General features: G+C 38.7%; 1 pseudogene; it reads left to right on the top strand.

The window, feature by feature from the left end:
- Positions 1 to 9,583, top strand: part of LOC119529479 — a 90,897-nt pseudogene extending 81,314 nt beyond the window's left edge.
- Positions 9,584 to 13,092: the final 3,509 nt, after the last annotated feature.

The raw sequence follows: 13,092 nt of genomic DNA, 5'->3' as shown, positions 1-13,092 counted from the left end.
GTTTGGCTGAGGGCTCCTGGTTAATCCCTATTGATTGGACATTAACTCAAACAGTTCTCACTTCAGGGGAGTATTTGCAATTTAGAACTTGGTGGATGGAGCATGCTGAAATACAGGCTGCTGATAATCATCAGAATAACATAAACATAACTATTGAACAATTAATGGGGACTGGGGCTTATTTCACTATTGAAAACCAGTCTGTTTTTAATGATCAGGTTATTGAACAAATTCAGCATTGTTGTTTAAGAGCTTGGGATAGAATTGAAGCCAAAGGGAAAGCTGCACAATCCTTTCAAAAGTTTTCACAGGGGCAAAAAGAGTCTTATCCAGATTTTATTGCACGGCTTCATGAGGCCATAAAGCAACAAGTGAATAATCTAGAAGCCCCTAATACGATCTTGCAATTATTGGCCTATGAAAATGCTAACAAAGATTGTCAATGGGCCATAGCCCCTTTTAAAGGCAAAACTGACATTACTGGCTACATCCGTTTATGCCAAGACTTTGGGACTGAGAGTTACAAACCTGAAATGATGGCTCAGGCCATGGCTAATTTGCGAATTGGAGCTCAGTTTCCAGGAAAATGTTTTTCCTGTAGAAAAGTTGGCCATACCAGGAAAGAAAGTAACCACTCTAAAAATGAAACCTCACAAAAACAGCCTGGGATGTGTCCAAAATGTCAAAAAGGGCGGCATTGGGCTAACCAATGCCGGTCTGCTTTTCATAAGGATGGAACCTCCCTTTCGGGAAATGACAATTGGGGCAAGCTCCTAGACCCTCACCAAAAGGGAGCATTTCTGATCCAACATCAGGATCTGCATGCAGTCTTTCCACCATCTCCAAGCCTTCCTTCTTGGAAATTTCCCCAGCCACTGCAGGGAGTGCAGCAGTAGATCTTGCTGCTAATGCTGAGGTGTATCTTCTCCCTAGTAATTCTCCTGTTAATGTTCCCACTGGATATTATGGACCTTTACCTAAGGAGATGGTGGGTCTTTTGCTTGGATGCAGTTCTCTTAATCTTAAAGGTGTTCGCATACATACTGGAGTTATTGACTCCGATTACACTGGAGAAATTCAAGTGGTTATGTCCTCCACGATTCCGTGGACTGCTCATAAGAGTGAAAGGATTGCACAGCTTTTATTATTACCATACATCCCCATTGGTTGCTCCTCAAAATGGTGATGAGATAAAAGTTTTGGCAGTACTGGCAAAGCTGGAATCTTTCTTACAGAGGCTCTTCAGGAGACACGTCCTATGTGTAAACTTACTATTCATGGGCATAGTTTTAGCGGCCTTCTTGACCCTGGTGATGATGTTTCCATTATTAGTCAACAGCACTGGCCATGGCACTGGCCATTACAAAAGGCACCAATTACGGTAATTGGTTTAGGTTGTCCACAAGGATTAATGCAAAGTGTTAATATCCTGCCTTGCCTCGGCCCTGAAGGACAAAAGGCCACCTTGCAGCTGTATGTGGCCGCTTTGCCTCTTAACTTATGGGGCAGGGATCTACTTGAACAATGGGGCGCTACCGTGCATCTCCCTCCCCCAATGGGGTGTATAGCATTCAAAGTCAAAACATGATGGCAGACATGGGGTATGTCTCGGGTCATGGTTTGGGTATGCACTTGAAGGGAACCTCTACTCCCATTCACATCTCACTGAAAAACGATCGATTTGGATTAGGGTATAAACCTTTTTAGTGGTGGCCGCTGTTCATTTGCCTCCTCAACCCATTCTGTTAGTATGGTCTGCCACAAAACTGGTACGGGTGGAGCAGTGGCCACTTACTAAAGAAAAATTGGAGGCATTGCATGAACTTGTTCAGGAACAATTAACATTGCAACATATTGAGGAATCTTTTAGCCCTTGGAATTCTCCCATATTCCCCAATAGGAAAAAATCAGGGAAGTGGAGAATGTTAACTAACTTAAGGGCTGTTAATGCTGTTATTCAACCTATGGGACCTTTACAGCCCTGTCTTCCTAACCCTACTATGATTCCTGAAATTTGGGTGTTAGTAGTTATTGATATCAAAGATTGATTTTTTCTCAATCCCCTTAGCAGCCTCAGATAAAGAAAAATTTGCCTTTACTATATTATCACTTAATAACAAAACTCCTTCTAAATGGTATCAGTGGAAAGTTTTGCCTCAGGGCATGTTAAATAGCCCTACAATCTGCCAGTACTATGTAGACCGAGCCCTACAGCTGCTCTACTTGCAGTTTCCCAAGGCTTATGTCATTCATTATATGGATGATATCTTGTGCACTGCACCTCAAGAAGCTGAAGTAGAAGGCTTGTTCATTGCTATTCAAAATGCTTTACAAATTGCAGGTTTACACATTGCTCCAAGTACAATGTGTCCTGCCAGTGCAGTGTCTGGGTTCCACTATTGATCAGTTAACAATTCATCCCCAAAAGGTACAGCTTCAAAGAGATGCTGTTACCACTTTAAATGATCTGCAGAAGTTATTAGGAAATATTAATTAGCTTTGCCCTAAAGTGGGTATAGCAAACTATGAACTTACGAACTTGTTTTCTTTACTCTGTGGAGACTCTAAATTAACTAGCCCAAGGTCTTTAACTCCTGCTGTGGAAAAGGAATTACAATTAGTAGAAGCAAAAATTCAACAGGCCCAGGTGTCTGGTATCCATCCTCAGAAGCCATTGTCTTTACTTATTTTCTCCACTCCACACTCCCCTACAGGGTTGCTTTTGCAAAACAATAAGCTTGTGAAGTGGTTGTTCTTGCCCAATTCTTCTGTAAAATCTATTTCCCCTTATCTAGATCTTCTAGCAACTCTGGTTGCACAAGCCAGGAAGTGTGCAAAACAACTTAATGGTTTTGACCTTTGCTTAATTGTACACCCAGTAACTGCAAAGGAACTCTCTGTAATTTTGCAACAGCATTTATATTGGCAGATTGCCCTCACTGATTATGTAGGTCAGCTAGACAATCATTACCTGAAAAAAGACCTTTTTCAATTCATTCAATGCACTCAGTGGATTTTACCTAAAATTACTTCTTGTGATCCATTAGTTAATGCTCCTGTTGTTTTTACTGATGGGTCTTCTAAGGGTCACGCTGCTTACACTGGTCCGAAGTCTAAACTCTTCCAGTTGCCCAATTTTACTGCTCAACAAGCCGAACTAGCTGTGATAATAGCTGTACTGGCTGATTTCCCAGAGGCCATTAATATTTTGTCTGACTCTGCTTATGTAGTACATGTAGCTTCTACTATCAAAACTGCTCAAATCAAGCAGCAGCTTTCTCTGGCATTGCTCCAATTATTTCAGAAATTACAGATGACAATTCACCAGCATGCTGCCCCATTTTATATTACTCACATTCGTTCACACACTCAATTGCCTGGTCCTCTCTCGGTGGGCAATGAAGCGGCTAACAAATTACTCCTACCTGTTTTTACTGAAGCCCAGCATTTTCATTCATTGACACATCTTAATGTGCGTGGTCTTATGGGTCATTTTCCTCTTACCAGAGCACAAGCTAAGGACATTGTTTCCTCCTGCCCCAGTTGTCAGCTCATCACTGCCCCACCTCTTCAGAAGGCTGGAGTTAACCCTTGCTGTCTTGCTCCTAATGATCTCTGGCAAATGGATGTTACTCACATCCCATCTTTTGGCCATCTAGCAACTGTTCATGTTTGCATTGACACCTATTCTAGTTTTCTTTGGGCTACTGCTCAAACTGATGAAACTTTTCGTCCTGTTCGTGCACATTTATTTGTCTGTTTTGCTTCCATGGGGCTTCCCCGAGCTCTCAGAACTGACAACGGCCCCGCCTATTCCTCCACCAAATTTGCAGCTTCCACAACTGCCTGGCAGATTCATCACACCACCGGTATTCTGTATAACCCTCAGGGTCAAGCTATTGTTGAGCATGCTCACCATACTTTAAAATCCATGTTAACTAAACAAAAGGGGGGAGATGAAGGCTCTCCCCATGAGCACTTGTCCAAAGCCCTCTTTGCTCTTAATTTTCTTAATTTTTATGAAAAGCTGGGTGGAACTTCAGCAGAACATCATTTCCCAGCAGAAAAAAACAACAATGAAACATTATTTTCACAAAGTACCTCCTATATGGTGGAAAGATGTGTTGACTAATGAGTGGACAATGGGTACCTTGTTAACATGGGGATGAGGCCATGCTTGTGTTTCCCCAGGTGACAGACATGCACCAATTTGGGTTCTGGCTCAATGACTGAAGCCATACCATGAATCCAGAAAAGAAAAGAAAATGGCTGTGGGACGTTGAGCCGCCAGTGATGCAGATGCAGAGGCTGAATCTGAAGACAACAGTGCTCGGGCCAATACCCCGAACTAGAGAAACTCATCATCCCACTTGGGGATAAATAAAAAAAAATTGTGTCAGGATGTGGAAAAACAAGTCCAACAAGCTCAGTTGCCTATGACAGGTCCTAACCTGACTGCAGCAATGTTGGCTCTTATTGCTATTGCTTCCCCAGGTGCACAAGAAAAACCCTCTCAAACCTAAAGCAGGAAGAAGCTGCTTGGTCCATCTTGTCAGCATTGAAGAAATAAAAAGGGGGACATATGGGGAACCAAGTCTTCCATGTTGCTTAGACCATATCTGAGGTGGTGGCTTGGAATGCTAAGCCACATGCCTACATGGAATGCTGTGCAGGCACACCTCATAAAGATGTGTGTCTTAAGACCATGATGACAACATTTACTATAGTCCTGTACCTAGATTATTCCTTCAGATATGCGACAAGATATAAACATTGGCAATGCAAAAGAAAACAGCTTGCTCAGCTTTCTTCTTACAAAAACAAAAAGGGGGAAATGTGTGAAAATAGCCTGAGCTTGGACTGTGTCCTTGACATACCCAAGGGTGTGGACATTGAAACACTAAGTCGTGCCCAGACGGAACTCTGTCCAGGGCAGCATCTGCATTGTTGATACAAAAAGCATGCAAGTGTTGAATGGCCTATCCCTGACTTTCCTATCTTACTAGCTTCTTTATTTTGCCTTCTCCAGCCTGTTAGTAACTCCCCTATTTCTTGTGATAAAGTAAAGCTAATAAATATAGTGTGGAGCAAGCAGAGGCACTCTTTTCCAACCAGGATCTGAGTCCCCTGCTCCCTTAAGTTTATATTTTGTTTCCGTGTTTCATTCCTTCACTGTCCTGTCAGCAACATATTTGCACTTTTTATGTTGTCTATCATATTCATGAGATCCATTTCCATTTACTTTTATTTTTCCCCATTCTTTCTTTTGTTCTTTCACTTTCTGTTCTGTCCTCTTTGAGCTCACTGATTTGCTGTCAGCTTCCTCTAACCTAGTACTGTGAGAATCCAGAATCTTTTTAATTTGATCAAGTTTCTTTTATTTCCATAAGATCATCTATTTTTTTAACTTTTGTGAATTCTTCTTTATGCTCTTCTAGGATCTTCTTCACGTCCTTTATATCCTGTACCACGATCTCATTGTTTGTCATTAATTCTTTGATTAATTGCTCCAAGTATTGTGTCTCCTCTGATCTTTTGATTCAGGTGTTTGGTTTTTGGTTATACATATCTTCTGGTTTCTTCATATGCTTTAAAATTTTCTGTTGTTCTTGGCCTCTTGGTATTTGCTTATCTTGTTAGTATTCTTTTAGGATATGTAGGCTTATTTGAACAATTATCTCTAATTTGCCAGTGCTACAGCTTGGTGGAGTGCACTTCCTCTGACTAACCAGTAGGTGGCATCTATGAGCCACCTATTCCCCTCAAGCCAGTTCTCCCCAACTTTGTCTTAGTGGTGAGTGGGGGTCTGAATCTTGTGGGGGTCCAATTGGTGCCCCCAATTTCCATGTGTATTTGGTGCTGCCTGCTCTCAATATGGGGGGTTATGTCTTAGTGGTTAGGAAAGGAGGGCAGCTTTAATAATAAAATCTTCCATGTGTTCCTGGAGATTTAGAGCTATTATAGGAGTCCAAACTTTCAGCTCAATCTCCCCACAGTCTGTCTCTGCCATGGAACTACAAGTCCCTGTTATTTGTGTATGGTCCCTGGGACTTCCATGTGGGCCCCTTTTCCAAGTCTTGCCCTTCTAAGGCCTCTGCTGAGGGAAGGCTGTGCTACATCACAGGTGAGCTCAGTCTCCAAGGGAAGCTCTGGGCTGCTGCATCACTTAGGGTCATTCCCAACCCACTGAAAAGATGGCTGAATGGTGCATGATAATTTTCCCCTTTTTGCAGCTCTCCACCTTCCTAGCTCCAGGACAACTAGCTGTGGGTATGCAAAAGGCTATCACACATCCCAGATACTGAGATGTGTGTGCAGGTTGTGGAAAGCAGCTCCTGCCATGATTGTCTGTGTGGTATAGTTCTGGGCTGCATTGCCCTGCAGGGGTATTCCCAGCCCACTGAAAAGATGGCTGAATGGGGCATGGTAATTTCCCCCTTTTCACAGACCTCCACCTTCCTAGCTCTGGGACAATTAGCTGTGAGTGTGTGAAAAGCTATCGCCCACACCAGATACTGAGGCATGTTTTTGGATTGTAGGAAGCCTTCCACATTGTGCTGTATGTGTGGTCCTTGCTGTCAGATCTGCAGCTGCTTTTGAGTTTTTAAACTAATCCATCTCCAAACACCATCCCTCAGTTTCTCCTGACTGCATCATGGCTGCCAGTTCTCCAGCAGACTCACTCACTTGTTTCAGAATGCAGACACTCAGTTTCACCAAGTGCATGGACCCTGTGGATTTAGCAGACCTTATCCAGCTGGTGCATCCCTGGAACTGGTATTCTGGAGCACTTTCTGTTTTTTATCTAGTGTTTTTTCACAGAAACTTTTTTTGCTCTGTCTCTCCTAATCCACCATCTTAAAAAATCCTCAGTAAAGAGTTATTTTACCAGTTTATTTTTATAATTTTCAAAATATACTTTATCACCTATTGTTTTATTATCTGACTTTTGGTCTCTTTTTCTTTTACTTCACATTCTTATTACACTTTAAATCCTCTCTTCTTTGAGTTTTGTAAAATTTCTCCCTGCATTCTTCACATTTCATGTCAATTTGTACATGGTTTCCAAGTTTTCAGGTCATATTTTCCATCTTGGTTTAAAAGCTTTTGCTCTGATATTGTAAATTTGCATTATATTTTAACTTGCCTTCGTATTATCTTAGACTCAATTATGTTTTTCTTCATAGCCAAAATTTGAAGGGTGGATATAATACTTCATTCACTTTTCTGAAACCTGAAATTCAGGGAGTAAGGAGAAGATGAACTTGGAATTTGTGAAGCTTTTTAAATGAATGTTGGTTGCTTAAAACCATCTGTTAATACCCTTCTATCAGTGTTTATTAGATCAAGAAGGCAAGGAATTCATTTCTAATAGGCAAGATAACACCTGCCTTGGATTAATCATAAAGAGTTAGCCCTAGTTGTTCCTTTTCCATCCCATCCACTTTTTAATCAATGAACTCATATTAATAGATGCATATATAAGGCATAATTTTCAGGAAATTATAGACATCTAATTCAAGAGTGAAGAAGGGGTAACAAGTTTTACTATAGTTTTCAGATGTTCATGAATGCTGTAATTGATTTTTAACATATTAGACTATTACCATTCCTTCAGTTGATAGGTGTTTTTATTGACAGCTGTTTTTTGTGTCATTTTTTTCATTACACCTCATTATAATGAATGCTTCTTGAAATGTTTTTAATCTGAAAAATTTTGAAGCAAGCAGTTCAGATTCACTTGTGCTGATAACTTTTTCCAAGAAAATACCTTAACGTTAACCCTAAACTAAATCCTATCCCTCAAATTACATGGGAACACAAGACTATGGGGTAGTATATATATATATACACATTTGTATTTAAGTCCCATTCTTTTATTCCATAAAGAAAAGGAACACAAAAGATTATACATAAACATTAGTATCAATTATTAGACTATTGTAAGATATATATATATATATATATATATATATATATATACATACACAACACATTAGTAACAATTATTAGAATATTATATCAGTTTAACGCAATGTGTATTAATACATAAAATATTAAAACAATCTATTTTAATATGATCATGATCCTTGCTTAATTTACCACATTACCAGAAAGGCATACTCTGTTGTTACTTGGTTTCACATACACAATTTTATCAATCAAGTATATGTATATTGTGAATCTCTATTTTAAATAGAAAAACTTTGAAAAATATCTAATTTCAAGAGATAGGCTTTCATCACCACTGTAGTTTATCAGAAATATATTACACTTAATTATATAGAATACCATTTTGACCTTATCTATGGTTCAATCCAACTGTGAGGGAGTATGACAATTCTTTCTCATTACACACTAAAAAGAAACACAAAAGTAATTAGTCCTTGATGCTAGAGTGTCATGTTCACTAGTGAATGAGGATTATATTCCCTCCTCCCCAGGTCCAAGAATGTCCTACTTTGATTTGGATACCTTTTCATGAACAACACGTCTTCATGTCATTAAGCCAGAACTTTTACTTCTAGCCCAAACAAAGGAAAACTTCCTATTTCTGTGTCAGTCACCACAAAACTTCAAGAGAAAACATGTCTTGCCTTTCAAATTCAGAAACTTCTGTCCTGTGCTGTTGGGAAACAATTAGAGATATTGAATGTATGACTATTTCTGCTGTGATTCCAGTTTTATTAGAGACCCTTTAAGAAGGTGTTTTTATTGACATTCAGTTAGTCTTAAATTAGTCTTGTGTGCATCCTAGCCTGGTACCAATAAAAGAGACACTATCCTTTCATCACAAACACACAAATGAATGCAATTCAAGAAGTATCACAGTATAACGACTTGGAAACTAAGAAACTGACTCAGTAACATTGACCACCAGTTTCCTGTGTCAGCCCTCTTCTACTAGACAGAGATTAGAGGGTGTGCTTATGAACTTTTTAATGGATCTTGTCCCACCATCTGGGACATTCACTGTCTGGAACTTGGCATAGGCCTGGAAACTGTAGCTCATACATGTCACAATTTTTTCCTGGAAAAACTGTGATTGTGCATAACTGTTTATTTCACTTTTTCCTCTGTTCTCAAGTGCACATACCTGCTAAGAATATATTTCTACCTCACCTTCCCCTTTATACCTTTTTAAAAGTTATATAACCAGCAAAGTACATCTCAGAGTAAGAAAGAAATCTTTTCCTCAACATTTCTATGACCCTTGCCTTGTATAACTTTTATAATATGCATCACATATGTATCTGCAGGAAAAAAAAAAAACTAATTTCTCTGTATGTATATACCTTCTAGTTATAAAGAGAATTCTACGAGGTTATCAAGGATCCACCATGATCAGCCCGTGAAGCCCCTGGACCAAGCGGTCTTCTGGATCAAGTTTGTTATGCACCACAAAGGAGCCAAACACCTCAGGCCAGCCGCCCATGACCTCACCTGGTTCCAGTACCACTCTCTGGATGTCATTGGGTTCCTGCTGGTCTGTGTGGCAACTGCTGTATTCTTGGTCATAAAAAGTATTTTGTTTTTTTGTCAAAAATGTAGTAAAGCAGGAAAGAAGAGAAAGAGGGAATAAATACTTTCATGTTTGTCAAATGCCTAAGTGGAAAAATCTTGTTTATTCTAGTCATAGCAAGCTTAGTGAGAACATTTCACCTCCTTCTTTTCTGATTTCCCATTCCACTTCCTTAGCCTAACAGTAGGGCTGAGAGTTCCACAAGTTCAATTAGTGAGCATGTCCCAATCATCCTTTGTCTTTCCAGGAGTCTTTACCTTCTTCCTCCCACTTTCTTGACCCAGGGGCCCTAATAATTCTAATATGTTTTATTCATAAAATCAATATCTTCATTTTTTAGCATTAAGTGATATACTGACTAGCAATATGCTGACTCCTGGACTCCTGGGGAGCATACAACAGGTGAGCTGTATTCAATGGAGGCAGGGATCTCAGAAGAGTAAAATTCACAAGTTCTTTTACACTGAACAAATTAGGACACATTATAGAATCTTAGTTTGTTATGAGAAAATTAATGATTTTTTTCAATAAAAACAAACCTTTCCCTTGCAAAATGTTAGTGGGATTAGAACGTAAATTGATAATAACTGTGATAGGGCATCACATTAGGAAAGATTCATGATATAGCTATAAAGCTTATCTAGAATATCATGGCTTAAATTTCTGCCTTTAGCAACAAATACTCTCTTGTGCTCTCTGTGCAATGAGCAGCTGACATTGCTTTCAAACAATAAAAAGAACCAGTGAGTCATTACTTTTTCTTAAGAACAGAATTTCATCAACTTTTTTTAGTATGTTTTATTATTAAGATTTATTCACATACTATACAATCATCCAAAGTTGCTGATGTGCTCACAAACATTGAGGACTGGTGGTTAAATGTGCTGAACACTCTATCACAGGACTTGTACTTGCAAAGTCTATTGCCATGAAGGAGAGAATAGGCCTGCTTATAATTGCACCTAAGAGTCTCCCCCTGAATGCCTCTTTGTTGCTCAGATGTGGCCCTCTCTCTCTAGCTAAGCCAATTAGGCAGGTGAACTCACTGCCCTCTCCCCTATATGGGACCTGACTACCAGGACTGTAAATCTCCCAGGCAATGTGGAATATGACTCCTAGGGAGGAGTCTAGACCCAGCATCATGGGATAGAGAACATCCTCTTGACCAAAAGGGGGATGTGAAATGAACTGAAATAAAGCTTCAGTAGCTGAGAGATTCCAAAAGGAGCCAAGAGATTACTCTGGTGGAAATTCTTATGCACAATATGGATAATTCTTTTTGGGTTTTAATGAATTGGAATAGCTAGCAGTAAATACCTGAAACTATCAAACTACAACCCAGTAGCCTTAAATCATCAACTTTTTAAAGTTGAACATATCATTTTGGGATAAAAAGTATAAAAACTTATAGAAGTATTTTACTAATTTTATGACACATTGAATCAACTATTCAACTGAAAAACTCAGAATTAATTGACATTAAATTTAAAAATAACTAATATTCATAATCTCTTATCACCATATATAATCAAAGATGTAATTTGTTGTGAGAGAAAGGAAGAAATATTTACTGTGAAAATAAGATTATCATATTTTTTCCAGGCCCTAACTTCTAAAAAGGTAAACTCTTCAACATATTCTCATTGTGTTACGGATATAAGATATTAGATGCCCTGTTTGATCAAGAATATGGCTTATTAAATATTATAAATGTAATTCTCTAAGCTAAGGCAAACATTTATATTTTAGTCTATTTTTGTTAATTACCATATCTTTTAAAGTCTGTGGTCTTTACCCTCTTGTAATCCAAATGACATACCTACTTAAAGATTTAACTTATTTTATAGAGTTTTAAGGTGATAAGTGGCCTCTAAATGGCTTATTGAAAATTCTGAAATTCTTGTACATTTTCAACTGATATGTTTGGAACATACTACGAGTTTAAAAATAACTATAATGGGAAATGTATTCCTTCTTGATTGTGTATGTGACTAAAAATGAAAATAAATTTTGCAACATTTTCTGAAGGCTGAAAATATATTTATTAAATTAAAAAAAATGTGTGATCCATATTGGTATTGGTGTTGAATTAATTTTATTGTATTTTGAATTAATTGCATGGCATTTTGTGAAGAGATGTTTATCTTTGCTTTAATATCAGTATGTTCACTGCAATTAGAAGGCAGCAATAAACTAAGATGCACTGAGAAATGGGCTGGCCATCCCTTGCCCTGAGATACCATCAGGCATCTTCTTTGGTTTCAGACACTGGCCGCCTAGTGCACACAGATAACTGCCACACAATATATACACTTTTTCTTTCCCATCAATGCACATTGTATTTTGAAATCAACTGGAATGAGGATCATCCTGGCCTTGTGGTACATTCTGTTCATGCTACCCATTAACACTGTATCAGAGAAGGTTGTTAAGAGTTCTTCTTTCTATGTATTAAGTTTTGGATTTCTACTTGAACTCTAGACAGAAATATCATGCTTAGAACTCAGAGGGCTATACTGTTCTGTAAATATAAGATTGGATGCTAACAACATAGAACTCAGTATGTTATTCAGTAGTACTGAGAGAGATCACATGCCTAGGGAAAAGAGGAAAGATCAGTATTGTGATGATGACTAAAACTTCCTCATTTCCACATTTTGTGAAGCTGGCAGAAATATTACAGAGAGAGAGAAAAATCAATCTACCTTCTGGAGTTAATATATTTTCCTGTGAGGGGAAACAGATGAATTCTCCAAATGGAGGTGACCAATACAATCATTCTGCTGTTTTGTGACTGCTAGACCCTTAGAGAATGCTGTCATAATGGGTATCTGCTGTTAAGAATTGAGCATATGACAGCTGCAATAGCCAGATTAGTCTTAGTGAAGATAAGTCCATCATGAGAACTTAAGCGTAGCCTGTCCAAGCCACCATTGTTCCCATGTACATGATTCTTTGATCAAGTTCTGGTGGGTCTGGAGAAAGAGACTGAAATCTCCAGGAAAGCTCATCCAATTCTCCTGATCACTAACACACTTCTCTGCAGTGAATGCCTTCTGGTGGTCTCCCCACTGAATATGAATATGCTCATTCTCAGTGTCTATTTCTAGAGGTGGCTCCACATAATTCTAGTGCAGATCTGGTCACTAATCTACAAATCAGATTCTTCCCATGTTTTAACCAACCAGTCAATCCTTTAACAGTGCCCATGAATCCGTATATCTGCATCTCAAGCCATTTGTCAAAAGAAAGTAGATATCCAGATGTGCTATTTAATGACTTGCACTTTCAGAAGACTTTGCTTCCCCCCATATTTCATAGCCATCTCCAAGTGGATCTATATCATAGACCACCTCCTGCTGCTGCTGAAATATGTAGACTCATATCAACAATTGTACTGAGTATTTTTTCTCTCCTTTCACCTGGAGTTTCCCATGACAGTGTAGTTAGGGTTTGAGGGAGATTGACTGAAAGAGATTTATAGGTTCCATGAGACAATTATTTTGTGTCTGGACATGCTCTTACCTGATCTCATACATAGCAGCTACATTTAATGGTATAATATTATT

This window comes from Choloepus didactylus, chromosome 3 (assembly GCF_015220235.1).
Source record: "Choloepus didactylus isolate mChoDid1 chromosome 3, mChoDid1.pri, whole genome shotgun sequence".
Lineage (NCBI taxonomy): Eukaryota > Metazoa > Chordata > Mammalia > Pilosa > Megalonychidae > Choloepus > Choloepus didactylus.
Note: the sequence above shows the minus strand (reverse complement) of the source record. Positions and strands in the feature narration are given on the sequence as shown.